We start from the raw sequence: 20797 nt of genomic DNA, 5'->3' as shown, positions 1-20797 counted from the left end.
GGTGTACCAACATTCAAATATGCCTGTCGTGTTCAATTCTTCTCCGATTTCAATGTATGACACATCATTTGAAAGCTTCCAATCTGTAGTTTAAGCACATGTACAAAACTGAAAAATGACTTTGCCTTCTGGTTGCACATTTCACCAGACCGTGTCACATATGATAACCTTTCTATCAAACCTCGACATCCCTAATATTAATCTGGCTGACGCAGAGAATATGGACAAATCTCTTGACATAGTAGATGGCTACCCCTCAGAATTGTATAAGACCTGCAACTTAGATCTTCCATGCGTGCATATGGTGTTCCCTGGGGACAATCTCTATATACCCATGAGCTTCACACGATGTTAGATGTGGGAGTACAGACAAGGGGTTTAGTCTCTAAATTATACATTTGTTTACTAGAAGCTTCCTGTAAACCTCTTGCTGTTCACCAGGGTATGGGAGAGAGACCTTGATTTTTCTGATGGGGAAATTGATTGGATGACTGTTTGGGACAATCTGGATATCACATCTAAAAATCCTAATCATAAGCTTATTCACTTTAACTTCTTACACAGGCTATACCTCACTCCTAGAAGACGCCACCTCATGAAAATCATACCCTCCTCAATTTGTGATCTGTGTTCACTCGGTCATGTGGGCTCCTTTTTACACATGTACTGGGAATGTCCTGGGGTGGCAGCATTTTGGAAACTAATATCTTCTACTTTATCTAATCTATTGGGGATCCATATACCTTGTTGTCCGAGAGTATTGATTTTGAATGATACTTCATCATTGGATCTGTCAGCTTCCATGTTTCGTGTTTTATTTGCTGGTCTTACCGCAGCCAAAAAGATGTTAGCATTACGATGGAACCCTCCACATACTCTTACGCGTAAACAATGGCTTAAACAATGGCTGCTGTCTTTCCTGGACATACTATACATGGAACAATCTATAGCCAGAATACATGGAGCTAAAGAAAGGACAATTCAAACATGGACCTCTGCAATACATAAGATAAAAGAGTTGATGGAGTGACTGTGTTTGTAGGCTGTGTGGTATGTGAATGTAACCTGTAATTGTTGTATTATTATGATTTTATGATATACCAAATATAGTGTAATGAAGAACTATGGGGGAGGTCAAAACGATGTGCTTTATCCCCAGCCAATCTTAGCCACATGTTTTGGTCATGCCCTAGACTGGTAACTTTCTGGACTACTATCTTTAAGATATTAACAGAGGTTTTTTCAGTTCATGTCGAACCCTCACCCCAGATAGCCTGGATCTTTGGAGTTCCACAAAATGTCAGTCTCCTAAACACAAATAATTCTAATATAGTAGCATTTACTACACTGATAGCAAGGCGTAGAATTTTACTTGGATGGAAATCTCCTCCTTCAATAGCCATGTGACTTACAGACATAATGCATTTTCTAAAATTAGAAAAGACGCTTAGAGGCTCAACGAAAACATTCTACTTGCACTGGCAATCGTTCATTACATATTTTGAGAACACTTCCTACAAACTAATACTTTTGTAACCAAGCAATTTGTCATCTGCCTTGGCCTCTGAAACCATGAAATGTACATGTAAAACTGACACTAACCTACCTATGAACATAATGTAGCACATTATAACAGTCTAAAAGGATCTGACCAGCCTGAATATGACTTATATAAGCAACAATCTCCTACTACATCTTTCGTACAACCTACCAGAATTTCTTATAACTCACTGAAATTATTTCCCATCATTCTTCTTTTTTCATTATATATATTGATGGCCGACAGGCCTGAGATTCGTGTGGAGTTACAGAATATTCTAGTCTCTTGTTGTGGGTATCCAAGATTGAAGATCCAGCCAGTGCATATCAGGCCACACTCCTGGCACTCTATCTACCTCGTGAGTCATGATGACAGAGTTAAAAACATTCCTAAATCAAACATTTACTATATAGCCCAGGTCAGAGGTACGCCAGTGTACTCAAGTGTCTACTTGTATACTTGTGTGAGTACATACTCTTAAGTGAGTGTATACAATGAGCATTTATTTGTGTTTTTAAAATGTTGTTGTTATTTGCATGGTTAAGCGTGACATGCATGACACGCATGGCTGTGTCTGGGGGGGGGGTTTCTCACAGTTACTTGGAGCTGCATTTCTCATTAAGTTTGTTTGGGAAGGTCAGTGTTAAATTAAATTAATCTCAAGATTTAATTTGGCAATTGAATAGTGTTCCGACTGAAGAATGTCCAGTGGCCTCTGCCCAAGTCAATTCCCCTTACTAGAATATCACAGCCATGCGTGCTTCGCTAAATAAATCGTTGGGTGAAAAATGATATGACTCGATCTAAAGTGATTTCGAGAGGGCACTTTTCTTTAATCAAAGGTGTTTCATCAACATGTCTTATGTCTCATGTTGTTTCATGAAAATATCTCAAGACTGACTGCTCTTGTTCTCTACATATCATACAATACATATCATATCATACATTTGGACTAAGAAAGTGAAGACATCTTTTATACAGCCTAGTAAGTGTAACAGAGTTGGGAATGTATGTTTAGTTGTGGTGAATGTAGATGAGTTTCGCCGTGCTTGAGCAGCCCTGGTTGTTGTTGGAGCCCCCCTTTGGAGTTTGGGTGTACTGCAGGTCTGCGCGTTCTTTTGTCCTTCTCTTGTTGCCGTACTTACGGTGGAACCAGAACATGGCCGCCATCTTAATGGGTATGTGCGCTATGTAAAATGCTCCTCGTGTTTTGTTGTTTGTATGGAGAATCTTGTAATGTAGGGTGAAAATGTTGGTGTAGTACTGTGCTGTTTGTTTTTACATGTATTGTGATGATGTGAAACAGAACATTTATTGTATGTTATTTTGAACGCGCAGATTTACAAGAGTTGCAGAACAGAGAAGAATTGTGTTTTATGTGTCTTCTCTGCAGGTATGTTGCTCCACATGTTGTTTGTAATTGTTATTTGTAAATGTTTGAGGGAAATTTGTGTTCTTTCTGTAAACAAATTGTCTTGATGTGAAATGTACATAGACGGTGGAACGAGAACATGGCCGCCATCTTAATGGATTTACAAGAGTTGCAGAACAGAGAAGAATTGTGTTTTATGTGTCTTCTCTGCAGGTCAAATAAAAGAATTGAATGAAAGAAGGTTGCCTGTTTGACCATCGTTACACTGGTGCCGTGACACGTCGATCTCAAGATCAGCTGAACGCCGATCTCCGTGGATGCTGCGTGGATGCCAGGTCTTAGTGTGATAGATCAAGTGTGGTCAGAGTATTATAGTAAATGGTCATTCAGTCTGAGGTCTGTGATTACATCAGTTTAAAAAGTGCTTTGATTGTTTGGTTTTTATGTCCTGCTGTAACTTTATATATTTTTTTAAACATTATTTTTTATTTTATTTTTTCATTCAGTAATATTACACAACGCAAGTCTGTACCACTATGGCTCAGAGGCCAGGTTTTAATGATGGGATTTTTGCCAGTCCAGTGTTGCCTATGGGGAGGGGTGCATGGGGGGCATGTCAGAGCAGAGCAGACAGTGCTGTCATCGGTGGGTTGAATAGTAGGGAGGTGGGGTGTTCCCAGTTGTTTACTGACAGTGGTAGAGGCACAGGGTCAGGTCAGGACCCAGGTTGTGCTGCTGTCGGACAGTTTACAGGGGAGGCTCCTCCCACATCCACACCCAGTGTTAATGACACTGAAGCTCTTCATCACCTTTCAGACATGATGGGTCAGCTAGGTGCTCAGATTGGCGAGTCCATTGTAACCAAGTTAATTTCAGCTGGTGTAGTTCACTCAAGTAGTATGAGCAGTGCACACCTCAACTGCACATCGCCTCCAGATCCTGTAACTGATCCTAATGTTGTTAGACAGGAGGTTCCGCGCGTTACTGTGAATGTAAAATCAGACAGGGAACCACCAATGTTCCGAGGTGATAGTTCTGATAAGTGTTCAGTCCAGGACTGGATTGACATGTCTAAAGCTTATCTGAGAAAGCAGAAATGTCCAATGCATGAACAGGCTGAGGAGACACTGGCAAGGCTGATGGGTAAGGCAAAGGATGTCGTGAGGGTTGGTTTGCGTAGCGATCAGACACTTGATGTGAAGCAGAACCCTGATCTCATCTATGATATCCTTCTCAAGTACTTCAGTGATGTGTCATCATGCCTCCCGTTGTCAGATTTCTATGCCACTCTACCCAGACCCAATGAGAACCCTGTAGACTACTGGTTGAGGATCAACAAAGCAGCTGATGTAGCTGGTGAGGGCCTTCGCAGACAAGGTAGGAGGATGGAGAACGTGGGTGAAGAGGTAGCACGGATGTTTGTCAGGCATTGCCCGGACTCTGGACTATCCCGTATTCTGGAATGCAAGGCTATTGAGGAGTGGAGCTCACGAGACATACAGTTAAAGATTGATAATTATCAGAGAGAGCTGAGAGCCTCTGGCAGGACCGGTAGTTCTGTGCCATTGAAGAGCCATGCCACCGCCCTCCACACTGTGCAGTCTCATCCAGAGCCTTCGATTCAGTCTGTGTCTGAGCAGTGTTCCACCCAGTACCCCCCTGCTCCTGCCCATAGTCCAGTGTACCACACACAGTGTCCGCCTTCTACCCTCATTCCTTCCCAGGACCATGCTTTAGGCCAGCTTCCGTGCCACTCCTCCGCGACTGCTGTGGCCCAGAACACTCAGCAATCTGAAGACAGGATTCTTGCTCGCATTATGGAGAGGCTGGAGCAGATGATGGGGAAAGTGCAGCAGCGTGACAGTGCTCCTCGTGGCGGAAGATACCAGGGTGGCGCCCGTGAGAAGGCCTGCCGAGTCTGTGATGACAGTAGACACACTACCATCTCACACTGCATGTCAGAGAGGCTGTGCTTTGTCTGTTTAGCCCCAGGTCACACAAAAGTTGAGTGTTCCACCAGGTCGTCCCGAGCACCTCAGCCTCAGGGAAACTAGGTGGCCTGTATTCAGAGGGAGAAAGTATAGGTCGCCAAGTAAACTCCCATTGTGAGGACGAATCTAGTGCTGAGACAGTGTATATAGCTCTCAAAAGCTCAAGTGATAACTCTGAAGATATTGTTTATCAGAATACGCATACAATTAGTGGTAGTGACAGCCTTTTCTACACACCTGTGACAGTTGGTAATACAGTGACTCTGAATGCTATGCTAGACAGTGGGTCTATGGCTTGTACAATGAGTAAGACGGCAGAGGGAAAGCTTAGAGAGGTTGGAGTTGCTACAGAACATAACCAGTTCAGTTCAAATGTGGTGCTTGTTGGCTGTGGTGGTCGCCGTGTCAAGCCTGAGTCAGCTTTCAACGTGGAAATGGAGGTGTATGGCTGTAGGATTATGGTTCCCACTCTGGTAGTTGAAGGCCAGCATGATGAGTTGATACTAGGCACCAATGTTATTAAATATATCCTCCGGCAGTATAAGCAATGTGATGGCTACTGGAAGGCTGTGTCTACGCCCTGTCCTGCTGGCGATCCAGAATCTGAACAGTTTCTCTCGATGCTCGCTGGTCTGAACCGTTGGCGAGGTGACGTCATACCTGACAAGATAGGCACAGTCAGGTGCAACTCAGCCGTGTGTCTTGAGCCTGGTCGGGAGTACCTGATGTGGGGCAAGCTACCCAAGTCCACTATTGTGTCTCCTGGTAGCGCTGTGATGACAGAGCCCACATCGTGTCGCTCAGCTCCAAGAGGGGTTCTGGTGGCCAGAGTTGTTACTCCTTTGTGGGGAGACGGATGGGTTCCATTGAAGCTGATCAACTCGTCCGACAGGCCCGTCTTGGTAAGACGCAATGCTAAATTGGCCGACGTCTTCTCCTGCATTGCGCTCGAGGACATGGATGAGACCGGACCTGCTGAGGTCCCACTACTCAGTTGCTGTCAAGTAACCCCGTCCAGTGAAAATGCGGCCCGCACTGTTGATGAGGAACTGAAGTACATGGGATTGAGTGGGCTCGACATACACTCCTGTGACGTGTCTGAACAGTGTAGAAGCAAGATGGCTGACCTGGTTGTGCGCTACAAGGACATCTTCTCACGCCATCACCTGGATTGTGGAGAGGCAAAGGGCTTCATACATCGCATTCACCTCTCAGATCACAGGCCATTCCGGCTCCCATTCAGACGAGTGCCCCCCAGTCAGTATCAGAAGTTGCGCCAAGTACTGAGTGAGATGGAGGAGAAAGATATAATCAGGAAGTCAACCAGTGAATATGCATCTCCGTTGGTTCTTGTATGGAAAAAGAACGGAGATCTCCGTATCTGTACAGACTTTCGCTGGCTGAACAAGAGGACCCTGAAGGATGCTCACCCTCTCCCTCACCAGGCCGACTGCTTAGCTGCACTTGGAGGTAACTCCTTGTTTAGTACTATGGATCTAACCTCAGGGTTTTATAACATGCCACTACACGAGGATGACAGAAAGTACTCTGCCTTTACAACACCTATGGGCTTGTATGAGTATAATCGCCTCCCGCAGGGCCTCTGTAATAGTCCTGGGAGCTTCATGCGTATGATGACTAGCATTTTCGGAGACCAGAACTATCTGAGCTTACTGGTTTATCTGGATGATTTATTGGTGTACGCCCCTGATGAGAGGACAGCTCTGGAACGCTTGGAGATGGTGTTCAGTAGACTGCGTGGTCATAACCTGAAATTGGCCCCCAAGAAGTGTTTTTTTCTCCGGAAATCCGTCAAATTCCTCGGCCACATAATTAATGACAACGGTGTGTTGACTGATCCCAGCAAAGTTGAGAGCATCGCAAAGATGACAAGTGCTGACCTGATGGAAGCGGACGGTGTAACCCCCTCACAGAAACGAATCAGATCTTTCTTGGGGATGATCAATTATTACCAGCACTTTGTGCCTAGCTTCTCCGCTATTGCAAAGCCTCTCTTCTCTCTGTTGACGGGCCAGAAGAGAAAAGGGAAGGTGAAACAGTCCAAACAAAGGTCACAAAGCAGGAAGTTGAAGGTTACTGACTGGACCCCCGAAACGGAGCAGGCTTTCCAGAAGCTGAAAACGGCGCTGGTTGAGACGGCTGTCCTGGCTCACCCTGATTTCAGCCGTCCCTTCATGCTGTCAACGGACGCGTCCCTTGATGGCATCGGTGCTGTCCTGTCGCAGATCCAAGAGGGTGAAGACCGAGCGAGGCCAATCGCATTCGCCAGCAAGTCCCTCTCTCAGTCTCAGAGAAATTACCCAGCCCATCGGTTGGAATTCCTAGCCTTGAAGTGGAGTGTCTGTGACAAGTTCAGCCATTGGTTGAAGGGGCATGATTTCACTGTTTGGACGGACAATAATCCATTGACTCATATCATGACGAAGCCCAAGCTGGACTGCTGCGAGCAACGATGGGTGGCTAAGTTAGCGAGCTATAACTTCGACATCAAGTACGTGCCAGGCCCACAGAATGTTGTCGCTGATGCCTTGAGTCGTGTGCCTTTCGTCAAGCAGAGAGTCAGTCACAGATTACTTGAAGAGCCCTACAAGAATCTCCTCTCCGAAGTCCAGGATGTGTCGAGTGCTTCTGTACAGGACGCCTTCCGGTCGTCCAATGATAGTGGTGACACTCCACGCCAGGCAGAGAGTTACGCTCAAAGTGTCCCATCACCTCTGCATGTCCACGCTCAGTCTATGGAGATGGATGAAGTGTCTGTTGTTCTACAGTCATATGACGATCTGTGGGAGGTCGGAGCAAGAACGCGTGCTGTAGCAGTCTTGCACCATTTGCCTCAGTTAGTCCCAGGTGGTCAGGACTCACTTCCTGCTTACAGTGAGAAGGAACTCCGGGATGAACAGCTCAGAGACAGAACTCTCTCTCGAGTCTTGTACTATGTGGAGAGACATCGGAGACCCTCCAGGAGAGAGAGAGATAAGGAATCAGTCACAGTCATGAGGTACCTGAAGCACTGGGAGAAACTTGTTGTGAGCAATGGGATACTCTACAGAGTCTCGAGGGATCAAGTCGTGAAGTCAAAACGCCGCCAGTATGTGGTTCCTGAGTCTAAGAAAGTTGAAGTTCTGAGAGGTGTTCATGACCATGCCGGCCATCAAGGTCAGTTCAGGAGTCTTGGCTTGGCCAGACAGAGGTTCTTCTGGCTCAACCTCGACAGAGACGTAAGAGACTACGTCCGTAACTGCCAGCGGTGTATTGTCAGTAAGACTGTTGAACCTGCTGCGAGGGCGCCTTTGCAGAGTATCACATCAACCAGGCCACTTCAGCTGGTTTGCATTGATTTCTGGTCAGCGGAGGACTCAAGGAACAAGTCAGTTGATGTGTTAGTTGTTACTGACCATTTTACAAGAATGGCCCAGGCATTCCCCTGCAAAGATCAGTCAGCCAAACAGGTGGCGAGAGTTCTATGGGACAAGTTCTTCTGCGTCTTTGGGTTCCCAGAACGTATCCACAGCGACCAGGGAGCTAGCTTCGAGAGTCAACTAGTGAGTGAGCTGCTCAGAGTCTCCGGTGTCAGAAAGTCGCACACAACCCCGTATCACCCGATGGGTAACGGTAGTGTGGAACGTTTCAATAGAACTCTCGGTAACATGATCCGAGCGCTTGAACCAGAGGCAAAAATCAACTGGCCGAGGCGTTTGCAAACTCTGACGTTCATGTACAATAGCACAGCGCATGAGTCAACTGGCTATGCACCTTTCTATCTGATGTTTGGGCGTACTCCTCGTCTCCCTGTCGATATACTCTTCCGGACAGTCCTGAATGATCCAGCTGTGGTCAGCTACGACAAGTATGTGATGTCTCTCACGAAGGATCTGAGAGAAGCTATGGTCATAGCCCAGGAACATGTCATAAAAGAACAGCACCGTCACACAGAGCTCTACAACAGACGAGTGAAAGGGCCCACCATTGACGTCGGAGACCGTGTGCTGTTGGCAAACAAGAGAGAGAGAGGAAAGAGAAAGGTGGCTGACCGTTGGGAGTCTACTGTATACACTGTGGTGGATAGGAACTCTGAGACTCACACATATAGGATACAAGACACTGTCACTGGACGAGAGAAGGTAGTCCACCGTAATCTATTGATGTTGGTGAACTTTCTGCCGGTGTATGATACGAGTGTGATCTCTGACCCAGTTTCATCCCTGTCTGCTGTTCATACATCAAATGAGCCAAGTGACATGTCCGTGTCGGAAGTGGAACAGGATTCCTTGCCTGGGGAAGTGAGTAGAGGAACCGCGTTCGAGTCGGAGAGAGTGGATTCCTGTCCTGGGAGTGAGGGAGGGGAGGTTGAAGACATGGAGTATGGGGGAAGAGCTGTTCGGGAGAGGGATGTTCCCTTGACTGTTCCAGAGCCCAAGGATCCCAAGGGAAGAACCCTGGAGTGGGTCACCCAGTTACCATTCCCTGACCACTCACGGACAGAGGCTACTAACACTGTAGTGTCTTCAGTCTCGTTTGCCCCTCAGAGGGTCCCCGAGCAGATGGCTGAGGAGCAAATGGTAGATCAGTCCATTAAATCTGATTCTAGATTTGTGGTTAGCGCTGATGATTGTACTGATGTTTCTGGTAACACGAATCAGACAGATGATGCTAGTGACACACAGCGTACTGACACTCTAGCTTCTGTTACACAGTGTGAACATCCTAGTACAGTCACACAGGTCAAGTCCAAGTTTGGTCGCCTTATCAAACCAGTTGACAGATTGATTTATACTATGTCAGGACAAGACATTATCCAAGACACTAAGTCAAACATTCGAGCTGTTTGTAGGTCAGTGTTTCAGGCTTTCCACAGTTAGATAAGCCGAAGCTCAGTTCAGTGCATGTATACACTGTGCACACTGACATCCTATGACATATAGGTTTGTTCGTTATTCTGATTGTTTCATAAGAGGTTGTGGCCTCTTGAAGGCTAGTAATACACAGTGAAAAAAAAAAGGGTCTTGTGGGGTGTAGAACGCATCCTACCGCCAGTAGTTGGTTGGAGAGATAGGTTACCTCTCTTTCCACTTCATCCTTATAGGATACTTTTCAAGTTGGCTGTCCTGTCCTTTGGCGGCCCTATGTAATAGTGTAAAAAGTAAAAAGTAGTATTTAAATGTATAGTTGCTGCTCAAGGTTGGCGAAATTCAGGGGAGGTGGGTGTAACAGAGTTGGGAATGTATGTTTAGTTGTGGTGAATGTAGATGAGTTTCGCCGTGCTTGAGCAGCCCTGGTTGTTGTTGGAGCCCCCCTTTGGAGTTTGGGTGTACTGCAGGTCTGCGCGTTCTTTTGTCCTTCTCTTGTTGCCGTACTTACGGTGGAACCAGAACATGGCCGCCATCTTAATGGGTATGTGCGCTATGTAAAATGCTCCTCGTGTTTTGTTGTTTGTATGGAGAATCTTGTAATGTAGGGTGAAAATGTTGGTGTAGTACTGTGCTGTTTGTTTTTACATGTATTGTGATGATGTGAAACAGAACATTTATTGTATGTTATTTTGAACGCGCAGATTTACAAGAGTTGCAGAACAGAGAAGAATTGTGTTTTATGTGTCTTCTCTGCAGGTATGTTGCTCCACATGTTGTTTGTAATTGTTATTTGTAAATGTTTGAGGGAAATTTGTGTTCTTTCTGTAAACAAATTGTCTTGATGTGAAATGTACATAGACGGTGGAACGAGAACATGGCCGCCATCTTAATGGATTTACAAGAGTTGCAGAACAGAGAAGAATTGTGTTTTATGTGTCTTCTCTGCAGGTCAAATAAAAGAATTGAATGAAAGAAGGTTGCCTGTTTGACCATCGTTACATAAGTGATTTGATTCTAGCATTTACCTCGTGTTACTGGTAGTTGTGTGTTAGCTGTTTGGGGTAAACTGCAAACCAGTTTCATCTGAAACCACTGAAGCCTAATAGCCCTCAATTTGCACTGGGAGGAGTTTTGGACACCTCTCCAGCTATTGAAGCCAAGCCAGTTTTTTTGATAAACGTTTTTCGTATATAAAAATATTACCGTCTACACTAGCATGTTTATAAAAATGTCTGTGTCCACATGCATACGCATGAACGCAATATAAACGCTGTCATTGAGCATTCCACACCAGTAGTCGGCAATACCCCATAGCCCAGCTGGCCAATCAGACGCCTCTGTCTCTCAATGTTCTCGATCATTAACCGTGCATTTCAGGCACGTGCCGTGAGCTTTTAGATTGGGTAAGCATAAGATATAGAAATACACATAATTACACATACACGCTATCAGTGAACGCAGTTTCAAGGAAATGCAATGTTGATGCCCTAGAACCCGCTAATAAACGGTAGTGTCACTTTGTGATCAGATTACCAAAAACAAAAAAAACAGTTGCCAGTTTCGACTATATCAGGGGTGCTCATTGTTCAATCTTTTTTGAACCAAAATCTTTTCAAGTAGCCAACCTGCTGAAATCTACAAGTCCAGTTTCAACATCGCAAACGCACACACGCACAACACAGACACACACCGTTTCCAACCACCATAGTAAACTCACAACACACTTTCTTTTCACATTTGTGTCACACAGGCACTTGACATCACATCACACATCACCAGCCTCGCGAATCATATAAATCATATAAATCATATAAACCGCTCATACCAGGCTTGCTGTAGCCCCGAGCGACTCTCCCTTTCTGGGTGTGAAGATCGGTGAGCACTGGCTTCGGCCGGCATTTAGCCAGTAGTTGTGTTTTTCCAGTCCAGTCCAGTCTACGAAATCCCTTTAGGTCGCTGACAGTAATGTCCATATTCACAAAATCAAGCAAGTTATCCTTATTGATTATTATTATTTAGATCGTTTGAGCTAGCTGGCATAAGCTATTCTGCCGGGCGAGAGGTGAAATGTTAAGTGAACTTGAAAGTGATAAGAGCCAATCAGTAGCTCTTATCGGAATGAACGAACTACTGATTGGCTATAAGCATGCTTACCCTGGCCACATTAAACAGCGGGCTGAGGCATCGGAAAAAAATAAAAGACATTTTCACGCATTCGAATGTACGCGAGGGAAAGCAGAGAGTGAAGTGCTTATAATGTAACGCAATGCAGAGTAGGAAGTGCTTACTCCTGCAGGTGGCGTCAAAATTAATGACTCCTGCTGCCCTGGGACCTAAAATACGACTCTTTTAATGAAATCAAACAAACGGTTACATGCACTTTTATTTTAATATTTTCACGGTCCTTTTTAATTTTTTCGTTGGGTAAGCACTGCTTACTCTGCTTATATGGACGGCACGTCCTTGGTGCATTTATCTGTAAACAGGTTAAAAGTCCAGTTAACAGTGAAAGAACTAGAAGCACTTTGTACACATCAATTTTCCTCGCTTCCTCGACCACCTTTGCCTGTTGTAAACAAAGTAGTTACTGGTGCCATGATATGACGTTGGAGGGAACAGCAAACAGCTGCAATGTGCATGATCATAGAAATCTACGTGCATGTGACGAATACAAAAAAACTCTGTCTTTCTCGTCCACACGGCAAAAATATACCGCAAATATATGCAGTTTTTAAAAATCTTCACTCTGGCCGGAGTTTTTCAAAATGTTTGTTTTCAGGGGGCAAAAACGTGTTTGTGTGTGGATGAACCCCCCAAAACGAATATAAAAATCCATGTTTATCCAAAAAACGTATTGGTGTGGACATAGGTCCAGGCCCTGTCCACACCTATACGTTTTTTTGATAAACGTGGATTTTTATATTCGTTTTGGGGGGTTCGTCCTGACGCAAACGAATTTTTGCCCCCTGAAAACGAAGATGTTTAAAAACGCCTGCCAGAGTGAAGATGTTTAACAACGCTGTATATTCGCCGTATCTTTTTGCCGTGTGGACGAGATAGACGGAGCTTTTTGTATTCGTCACGTCATCATGCGCACTGCAGCTGTTTGCTGTTCCCTCCAACGTCATATCCTAGCACCAGTAACTACTATGTTTACAACAGGCAACGGTGTTCGAGGCTACACAAGCGAGGAAAATGGATGTGAAAACATGCTGGTGTGGACGGTAATATTTTTATATACGAAAAACGTTTATAAAAAAACGTATAGGTGTGGACAGGGCCTAATGACTAGTGTGATACATTTGGACTAAGTGAGTCCACCTGTCCGGTCGTTAAGTGATCGTTAGTTGGGAGGGGCTGCAAGCCTGCCAGTCTTCAGCAACTTTTGAAATCCCCATTAATATCCGGACTCCCAGAGCCTCCTGACACAAAGACAAGACAAGGGAGTCCATCGAAGGAGGCCTGAGAGGGAACCTGCGAACCCTGGAGCTGTCTGGCGAACGAGCCTGCGTTCACACCAATTTAAATGGAACCATCCGCGTCATCAACAGAGGGCGTTAAAAAGAAGAAGATCAGCAGAGGGCGTTGCTCAATTAAGTCAACAAAATCGGGAAAAATGGCAGATCGCATTGATCAACTGATGGCTTTCCTCATGTATTTGTTTTCACGCAATTATCCATGGCCCAACAACTGATTATCAACAGAAGAGACAGAAGAGAAAGAAGAATACCACGTAGAAGGCAATTACGCCTAAGGCGAATGGTATGTAAAAAGGATATGCAATGTTATATATATTCGCTGGAAATAACGTTCGAGTCAGCAAATAAGTTCGTAATTTATCATCTAACGTTAATTATAACAAAGCATGGTATGACAATGGAAATTTAATGGAAAATGTAACTTTACAGGCAATCATAAACGCCATGAGAACACGGAGGGTGTGGGCACATCCACGGACACAGCAATGGTGGGATGACATTGTTCCCGGTTTCGACAATGACATGTTCATAAGGAACTTTCGGATGTCCCGGGAGTCCTTCACCTACATCTGTCGTCGCCTAGGCCGTGTCCACATTAAGACCCCTGATTCCTGTAAATTGATGGAGATGGCTAAATTGTTTGGCAACAGGTGGAGGGCACCTCAATGCATTGGAGCGATAGATGGCAGCCACCTCCCCATAATAGCACCTGAAGCGTTCCCACGTGACTATTATAATAGAAAGGGATGGCACTCAATCCTACTTCAGGGTGTTGAGGGTGTTGATGGCAAGGGTCTGTTCTGGGATGTTTGTGTTGGTTTTCCTGGGAGTGTACATGATGCACGGGTTCTGAGGCAGTCTCATTTGTGGGAAGTTGTGACTGATGGACAATTTCAGGACGTGACATAGGACACTACCTAATTGGAGACCCTGCGTACCCTCTGCAACCGTGGCTGATGAAGCCTTTTTCTGATACAGGCCGACTGACCCAGGAGCAACACATTTACAAAGGCAGGCTAAACAGTGCTAGGGCAGTTGTGGAGACATCCTTTGGAAGGCTGAAAGGTAGATGGAGGTGTCTCCTAAAGAGGAATGACTGTCAATTGGACCTCACCAACATTTTTTGTTATGGCCTGTTGTGTACTGCACAACATTTGTAAGGAGCATGGGGATCGCTACATGCCAGACCCTCCAGTGATGGAGAATGTGCAGCCACCTGTTCGTATGTTCCAGGAACGTCAACAGGAAGGAGCTGGTGTGAGAGCTGCACTGGTTGAATATTTCAACTCAGACTGATGGACAGATGCAGTATTTTATTTGTGATATGATTTGTTAAAGAATGTGCAGCCACCTGTTCGTGTGTTCTCGGAACATCAACAGGATGGAGCTGCACTGCTTGAATATTTTAACTCTGACTGATGGACAGATTACAGTTTCAAGTTTATTTGTGACATTATTTGTTAAGACATGTAAAGCATTTTTTTAAATTGCCCCTGTTGTATGAAATCAATCTGCTATACAAATAATATCATTTTTCAGTATTTCTTGCAATATGCAAAGCACTTTGAATTGCCCCTGTTGTATGAAATCTGCTATACAAATAATATCCTTTTTCAGTATTTCTTGCAATATGCAAAGCACTTTGAATTGCCCCTGTTGTATGAAATGTGCTATACAAATAAACTTGCCTTGCCATTAATGCAGGTAAGACAAGGCAGGTTGCACTAGCGGTGCCGTTAGTGATAGTCAATTGTCTACAGTGGGCTTGTTCCAAGAGTCTGATCATCTGGGGGAAGTAGCTGTTTGTTAGTCTCGTACTGTCTTCTTAGTCTTGTACTGTACATTTGTTCTTTTCTATATTTCTTCCCCCCCCCCCCCCCAACAAAATCAGACAGCAATGGTTTTCAACCCCAAAAATAAAGAAACACAAATATAACAGAAAGTGTACGTGTGTCTATAAAGTTCTTCCCATATTTAAACATGTATCAAATATAAAGTAATATGTACAAGAAATGTATGTAAAACAAATATAAATAAAGGTTTAAGGGCGGTTGCTGCTGGCCTCTATGGCACAGACCATCCTCTCCACCAGCCCCAGCAGGTAATTGGTGGACCGCTCCATATGCTCAAGCATCCTCTCCTCCCTCTCCTCTCCTCTCTCCTCCCTCTCCTCTCTCCTCTCCTCCCTCGCCTCTGCCTTCTTCTCCCTCTCGTCTGCCGCCTTCTCCCTCTCCTCTGCCCACTCCAGGAATGACATGAGGTCTTCATTGCCATTCTTCTCCTTTCCTGGGTAACAGAAAACAGGTAGTAAGCAATACAGAAATCATTTTACCAGGTGGTGCATGAGGCCAGGACAGATGCCAGCCATGATGACAAATATGTTTGGAAAATATAAAGGATACTGGAAAATAAGGTTGTGTAATAGGCCATCAATCTTCATACATCATCATCGATAGAAGGGAAGGGGGTTGTAGGCCCAAATACTTCCTTTTCCTTTTCCTGGGTTGTGAGGCAGGCTCTTCAAGTTCTGAAGGGTCCAAACCACTTCTGGTGGAGTTGGCGGATGATTCTGAAGGCGATATTACATCACAAAGACATTAAGGCTACATGCCAGACATAAGGTGAATGAACAGTCAGCTTGTTGGTATCTAAAATATTACGTTGCCTACTTGTCCCTCCAAAACATAAACAGCTTGGAAACTTTGGCCATGAAAGTTGATGGTGTAGGAGTGACGGCAATAACTGGACGATGTAGTCGGTTTGCCGGCAGAAAAACAATCATGTGCTTTATTCTCACTCTCTGCATGCGTACTGACAACAACAACATTCATCCATCTTTGTCCCACTTATATCCCGTCATATCACCCGCTAAGCAACCTGGGTGATTGAGTAAACACAAACATATCAACAGTGCTTTGTACAGGCTGGAACGCCGTGAATTACGAATACTCTGCTCACTAACGAGCGGTCACTACACACGTCCCCCCAGAATTCACAAGAACCGGCCCCAAAAAACGGTCAGGGACTCTGATAACTCGCCCAAAGCGACTCTGGCGCCCTTGAGCAGGCACAGGAGACCGAGGCAGGGGAAAAACAACAGGCGGACGTTTGGCCGGCCTCGGACGGCAGGGCAGGGGGTCTGCAGGAGCTAGGGTCGGGACTGTTTTAACAGGGGGGCGACCGCGGCGGGGCGGGTGGGCCACCTCGATGGGACGGTCCAAGTCCAGATGAGCTGGCTTAAGGCGATCCACCGAGATGCGTTCCTTACTACCCCCCATGTCGATAATAAAGGATTTGTCGCCTGTCTCCACGACCCGGTAGGGACCATCATAGGGCGGTTGCAGAGGGGCTCGATGGGCGTCTTGGCGGATAAAGACATACCCCGCTGCCTTCAGATCAGGCGGGACACGTACCTTAGGAACGCCATGGCATGAGGTAGGGATCGGCCGGAAGGACTTGGCCTTGTCCAGCAGCGCACTTCGCTGTTCTGGTGCTGACCAGGGGACCGTAGCACAGGGGAGGAAATCCCCCGGAACCCGGAGGGGTTGGCCGTACACCAGCTCAGCAGAGGACGAAAGGAGGTCCTCCTTAGGTGCAGTACGGAGTCCCAGCATCACCCAAGGAAGCCTGTCGACCCAGCCGTCGCCCCGGAGATCGGCTTTAAGGGCAGCCTTCATGGACCGGTGAAAACGTTCACACAGGCCATTGGCCTGTGGGTGGTAAGCCGTAGTGCGGTGGAGGGAGACACCCAGCTGCTGAGTAATGGAAGTCCATAAGCCAGAAGTGAACTGGGCCCCCCGATCAGAGGAAAGGTCTGAGGGGACCCCAAACCGGGAGACCCAGGTGCCGATGAATGCGCGGGCCACCTCAGCTGTGGTAGTCTCCGTCAGTGGGACGGCCTCTGGCCAACGGGTGGTCCTGTCCACCATCGTCAGAAGGTGAGTGTACCCCCTGGAGGCGGGAAGGGGACCCACCAGATCAATGTTGACATGGTCGAAGCGTCTTTCTGGGACCGTGAACCGCTCCAGCGGGGCCTTAACATGACGATGGACCTTCGCACGTTGGCATGGCACGCAGGTCTTGACCCACCCACCAATGTCAACCTTCATCCTGGGCCAGACGAATTTCGCCGCAATCAGGCGCTGCGAAGGTTTCCTGCCTGGGTGTGAGAGGCCATGTATGGCCTCGAAAACTTGCCGTCTCCATGCATGTGGAACCACGGGGCGCGGCTGCTCCATGGACACGTCACAAAGCAGCGTTGTGCCGTCGTCACTGAAGGGGATGTCCGCCAACTGGAGGCCAGAAACTTCAGTCCTGCATGCCTGGATGTCTGGGTCCGAAACCTGATCCGCAGCCATATGGGCGTAGTCGATGCCGAGGTGGACAGCCCCGATAGTGGCACGAGAGAGGCAGTCAGCTACAGGGTTGTCCTTCCCCGCCACATGCCGAATGTCTGTAGTGAACTCGGAGATATAAGCCAGATGACGCTGCTGCCTGGCAGACCACGGCTCCGACACCTTAGCCATGGCAAAAATCAAGGGTTTGTGGTCCACAAAAACTGTGAATGGACGAGCCTCCAGCAGGAAACGGAAGTGCCTGACTGCCAAGTACAGAGCGAGGAGCTCTCGGTCAAAGGTGCTGTATTTTTGCTCACTGGAGCGGAGTTGTCGGCTGAAAAATGCCAGGGGTTGCCAAACCCCCTTGACCAGCTGTTCGTAAACGCCTCCAACGGCATAATCTGAGGCATCAGTTGTCAAGGCCACGGAAGCTTCAGGCACGGGGTGAGTCAGCATGGTCGCGCTCGCGAGGGCTTCCTTGGTGTCTGAGAATGCCTTTGACATTTCGTCGGACCATGCGATGATGTGCTTAGGGGTCTTGTCCTTGAGAGCCCCATACAGGGGTCGCATTAGGTGGGCAGCCTGGGGGATGAATCGATGGTAGAAATTCACCATCCCCAGGAACTCCTGTAAAGCTCTAATGCTGGTAGGGCGTGGGAGCTGCAGCACAGCGTCCACCTTTGATGGCAGCGGGACCGCCCCAGCAGTAGTGATGTGGTGGCCGAGGAAATCCATGGCAGGCAGTCCAAACTGGCACTTTGCTGGGTTGATGATTAATCCATGTTCCCGGAGGCGACTGAAGAGGAGACGGAGGTGGGATAGGTGCTCTGCCTTGGACGTGCTAGCTACCAGGATATCGTCTAGGTAGACAAACACAAAAGGGAGGTTGCCCAGCATGGCGTCCATCAACCTCTGAAAGGTCTGGGCAGCATTCTTGAGGCCAAACGGCATCCTCAAAAACTCAAAAAGTCCGAATGGTGTTATAACCGCTGTCTTGGGGACGTCCTGAGGGCTAACTGGCACCTGGTGGTATCCCCGTACCAAATCCACTTTAGAAAAAATAGACGCGCCCGCTAGATGGGCTGAAAAGTCTTGAATGTGTGGAACGGGGTAACGGTCAGGTGTGGTGACATCATTTAGACGCCGGTAGTCGCCGCACGGATGCCAGCCTCCGTTGGACTTGGGAACGAGATGGAGAGGCGAGGCCCAAGGACTGTCAGAACGGCGAATGATGCCAAGTGCCTCCATGGCTGCAAACTCCTCTTTCGCGATGGTGAGCTTGTGTGGGTCGAGGCGACGGGCCCTGGCATGCACTGGTGGGCCTTCCGTGGAGATGTAATGCATGACGCCGTGTTTGGTGGTAGCAGCCGAGAAGGTAGGTGTTGTGATGTCTGAGAACTCCAATAGAAGAGGAGAAAAATCGTCAGCCGGCGAGACAGCACTGGACAGCTTCATTGTGGCTGCGTCACTGCGCTCACATGACAAAGAGCCGAATGTCTCAGCGTTGACGAGTCGGCGGTTCCCCACGTCCACCAGGAGGCTGTTAGCGCAGTGAAAGTCAGCGCCTAAGAGGGGAGTAGACACTTTGGCCAACACAAAACTCCAGGTAAAACGCTGGTCAGCAAAACACAAACCCACAGTGCGCCTGCCGAAGGTAGCGATAGCACTGCCATTGGCAGCCTCAAGGGAGGGTCCTTGTTTCCCTGTTTTAATGTCTATTGCCAATACGGGCAGCACGCTCACCTGGGCACCTGTGTCACACAGAAAACGGCGGCCGGAGAGGGAGTCAGTGACGTACAGCAAGCCTGCAGAATGGCCGGCACCCACAGCTGCTAATGAGTGGCGGCCTGTGCGTTTCCCGACACACTGTAGTTGCATGGTGGTAGGCACTTCTTAGCTTTGTCCCCGAATTTCATATGGTAAAAGCACAACCCCGACGGCCTCACCCGTCGGGCCACAGCAGTAGCGGAGATGGAGAGTGGTTGGAACCCAAACTCATCCATGGTGGCTGTAAAACACTTCTTCCCAGCTGAGAAAAATATATCCGCTTCCTTGGCTAGCTGACGAAAGTCTGTTTTGATGGAATTAGCCATTGAAAAACGAACCTGGTCTGGTAACTGTTGCAGAAAAAGCTCTTTAAAAAGAAAACACGGCTGATGGTCGCCCAGCAAAGCTAGCATGTGGTCCATCAGTTCAGAGGGTTTCGTGTCACCGAGCCCAGGGAGAGAGAGGAGCTGGCGTGCACGTTCAGATTCAGACAAACAAAACGTATCTATGAGGTGCGCCTTCAAGGTAACATATTTGTGCTGTGCCGGTGGGTTTTCAATAAGACTCACCACTCTCGCTGCCGTTGAATTGGTTAAAGCTGCTACCACGTAGTAGTATTTGGTATGATCCACGGTAATATCCCTGAGGGCGAATTGAGCTTCAGCTTGTGCAAACCATGCGTTGGCATTTTGTTCCCAAAAAACGGGCAGCTTGAGTGAAACTGCGTTTGTTGTCATGTTCAAATGATCTCCGAAAACGTTCGAGAGAATGTCAGGGTCACCAATGTAGGAGTGACGGCAATAACTGGACGATGTAGTCGGTTTGCCGGTAGAAAAACAATCATGTGCTTTATTCTCACTCTCTGCATGCGTACTGACAACAACAACATTCATCCATCTTTGTCCCACTTATATCCCGTCATATCACCCGCTAAGCAACCTGGGTGATTGAGTAAACACAAACATATCAACAGTGCTTTGTACAGGCTGGAACGCCGTGAATTACGAATACTCTGCTCACTAACGAGCGGTCACTACAATGGCATGATTATAGCATAGCCTACGTTTCCCCAAAATGAACATTATAATGCATTAGCCAACAGAGCACATTTTGTAAGACGTCAACACGAGCTTACAGAAATTGAGATATTATTTTGCGCTACATAAATATCCAATTGATTAATTGATTGTCAGTCAACGCCATCAGACCTCGCTTTGGAATAAGGCGTCTGCTCAATGCCAAAAATGTAAATGTATATAACTGTACATATAATATTGATATTTATCTCATGTATATTCACTGTAATACCTGGCAATGTCTACATTGTTATACATTGTTATGCCACTATTTGCACTGGTTAGATGCCAAACTACATTGTGTTGTCTCAGTACCTGCACTCTGTTCAATGACAATAAAGTTTAATCTATTTTAATCTAATCG

The sequence above is a fragment of the Nansenia antarctica genome (assembly GCF_963989245.1).
Source record: "Nansenia antarctica genome assembly, chromosome: 7".
Lineage (NCBI taxonomy): Eukaryota > Metazoa > Chordata > Actinopteri > Argentiniformes > Microstomatidae > Nansenia > Nansenia antarctica.
Note: the sequence above shows the minus strand (reverse complement) of the source record.